We start from the raw sequence: 3634 nt of genomic DNA, 5'->3' as shown, positions 1-3634 counted from the left end.
ATCCCTGGCGAACCTGTGTGAGACTGAGAATTTTCAGAGAGAAAGACAAGCACAAGAATTCTGAACAGTATTTAGAGATTTATTCCGGTAAGTCAAAATAGGCACAGGGTTGACCAGAGACTGATCATGCACTATCAGGGACCAAGAGATCCTCAAAGGTTTCCCATGACATTCACTAGCAGGGATAAGCTGCTGGAAGGAATGACGCTTTCATATGTTCACTCTAAAAGAGGGATTTAAGGGCTTGAAAAGTGCAGTGGAAGTCCTGAATAAAAAATTCAGTCTATCAACAAATTTGGCTAAACCCAGACATTTACAATGAAATTGTCTCCAGTGTCCTGGAAGGAAGTCACTGGATATACTATTTCCAAGCAAAAATTCCCTGGGAGCTATTTAATCTTAATATCTGATCAACAGTTGCCAATTTGAGTAAGTGATTCAAGGGTACTGCACAAATTACTCATGAGAAAGAAACAAAAGTCATCTTGGAGAGCAAATATTCTTCACATGTTGGTGAAGGTAACATGAGCTGGTCAGGCCAGCCAGGACCAGAAGCAATGTCAGTAGATCTCAGTGCAGCTGCTCAGTTCAGAGGGAGCTGCACTGATTCAGCTCAGCTCATTCTTTCAGAGCACTGCGTTTTATTGGCAGGTCTCCACCAGCCCAACAAGTTTGCTGAGCACACTGGAAATCAATTTCTGTCTCAGGAAATAGAGGAAGTGACTAGAGGATGCCAAAATGCTACTTCTGTTTTTATACAAGGAGGAACTAGTTGAAAATCCTGAAAATGAAGGTAGTTTGTTTGAAAGTGTAATGTAATTATCTTGTTGCAAGAAAAAAGAACAAAAGACTTGTAATAAGGAAAAAAAGCAGACTTTTTAGAAAAGTCAGTAAACAAAAAAATAATGTCTTTTGAGATGGTAAACTCAAGAGTGAAGGCTGCTGAGAATAACTGGAAGCAAATGCATTAAAACTCAAGAAGCAAATTTTCTCAATATGAAGATAAGAGGTATCTCGGTATGAAAAATGTTTATCAATAAGATTACTCCTGTCAGAAATTTATGCCTTTAAGTAAGCAGTTGTGTGCACCAACCTGACTAGGACTGAAAAAACCAAAAAGAGAATAGTCATTATATGTAGTCAGTGACACAGGTCTACTAAGCATCAAAATAGGGGCAGAAACCTCTGAACCAGGGTTGATTTCATATGAGCACTAATTCAGGTCAAGAAAAGTCATAAACAACTGGAGAAGGCTGCACATAGTAACCATGTGCCAGGATAAATCTGTTCATTGTTGCAACTGCCTGAAGGGTCTGCTGGAGAAACTGTAAACTGCACATCATACACATAACATGACATGACATGACATAACATCACATCACATCACACAACACAATACAACACATCTATCTATCTATCTATCTATCTGTCTGTCTGTCTGTCTGTCTAATATATCTATCATCTATCTCTCTAGCTCCATCCTGAGAAGCAAAGCTAGGAAGGAGTGCATGTGGTTATAATGATAGCCTAGAATTTTATAAAAACAATCAGCAGTATGATCCTCAATGCTCACTTTATTTTACATACATGATTTTACCCAATGTGATTATAACTTTGAAGACCTCAACAGAAGTTTCAGGAGTTCAGAGTTCTGTCTATGACCTTCATCTAGAAAGTGAATTTGAATCAATGGTCTGCAAATTCTCAAACTCATTAATAAACACAGGACAATTTTGTTGCATGGTATCCTTTCTGGTACTAAATTAAAATCCTGTTAAAAGTCAAGTACTTTCACTGTTCACTTCTAATCACAGGTCTGCTCAGTTATGCTACCTTTTTGAAGATCTACTCTATGTCAATAGTTTCTTTGTAACAGTCTTGCTTTTTCCTCTCTTTTGCTAGTCCTGTAACTCAAAAGGCTGAGTCAGATGATAGCAATATTGTTTTATAATATTAATTATATTAATAGAATAGGAATACTTCCTAAATTTCTGTTATTCTGAGCATCTGAACTTTTAACTTGTGGATTCTCACACCTGTGTCTTACTGAAAATATTATTCAGGTGCTCATGCCTCTAACAACAAAAAAAATTACCTGAGAGTCATACAAGAAAAAAAATTGTCCTGCCCTATTCAGAGGTGTATCTTAACTGCTGGTATCAAAAGCAAACAGACAGTACCAGCCAACGACTCATACCATCTGGTTTATGTGGCAATGGGCAAAGTAAACCACGTTTTTTATTAATGTCTTTTCACAGCTTATTTATAAACCATTGTGGGGTGTGACAGAGAAGGGCTCTTAAGAAACCCAACAACTGATGTTAAAAAGAATTGAGGGATGAGGTCAGATTTGCAGGCTGTGACTGTTCCTGGACTGAATCCTCTCAGTGATATAAGCAGGGAGGCCTTATCAGGGATTCTGGAGGTCTGTGAGCTGCTCTGCACTGCAGGGAACACTGTGTTGGTACCATGGGGCACATCCACCGGCTGAGGCTTTGTGTCTCTGCAGTTACATGTTGGTGGGATCCTGCAGATGCCAGTGATGCTGAAGAAGAACTGGGTCTGTAGTTCTCTAGGGATTTACTCAAACGTAACGGAGCATTGAGTTTCCTCCTGGGGCTACTGGTCACCTTTCACCTGTCACCACTGCTCCAAGGGTATTACTAAGAATGCAGCAAACAGCCTTCAAAATTAAATAGCATAAGGGATCACGGCCTCACATGCCTTTTCTTTCCTTTACTTTACATAAAATTATTCACTAAAATGTTGCATAGTGCAAAAAATAGAGAGCCCTTCCCACATCAGTAATTCCCCAACAGTAAGAAAACGCTTGGCACCGATTTTGAAACACATAAAACTTTAAACGACTCAAGCACCTAGGTCCTAAGATCAGGAGGGGAACCTGCTGCTGTTTTATTTGAAGCAGTGTCTTTGGTGACACTCTCCACCCGCTGTTCGTACAGGGCGGGATGCTCCCGGCACTCAGGGCTGCAAGCGCCCAGCCCTCGCCGTGCACAGCGGGGCTCACTCAGCTGCGGCAGCCCGGGGCCACGGCTCAACGCAGGGATCTCCTTCATTCAGCCCGTTCCATTCCACACTGGGACGGTCTGCCCAGGGAGGTGACGGAATCACCTTCCCTGCAGGTGTTTAAAGAAAAACTGGATGTGGCACTCAGTGCCATGATCTATTTGACATCGTGGCGTTCGGCCACAAGTTGGACTCGATGATCTTTTCCAACCTAATTGATCCTGCGATTCCCTGCCGTGGAATACTCGTTTGGCCCCGGCAGCCGCCCTTGCTCTGAGCAGCCACTCGCGTCTGGCCGGCTGCATCCCGAGCGGCACTAGGAGGATTGTTAAACCGAACCAAGCCGGCAGCAGAGGCATTTCAAGCTTGGCTCTGTTCTCGGTTAGTGTCAGCCCGCGGTACGGGTCGCAGGGCGAGCGATCCCCGTCCCGAGGCACCGGCGCCGCACCCGAGGCTCCCGTCCCGCGGCCGCGGCGCCGAGCGCCCGCCCCGCCCGCGGAACTGCGTACGCGGCGCTTCCGGGGCGGCTCGGGGCAGCGGCGCCGGGCGGGAGGCGGCGGGCGGAGGGCAGGGCAGCGCAGGGCGGCCCCGGGCCGCAGCGGCTCCT

Source organism: Hirundo rustica, chromosome 1, assembly GCF_015227805.2.
Source record: "Hirundo rustica isolate bHirRus1 chromosome 1, bHirRus1.pri.v3, whole genome shotgun sequence".
Lineage (NCBI taxonomy): Eukaryota > Metazoa > Chordata > Aves > Passeriformes > Hirundinidae > Hirundo > Hirundo rustica.
Note: the sequence above shows the minus strand (reverse complement) of the source record.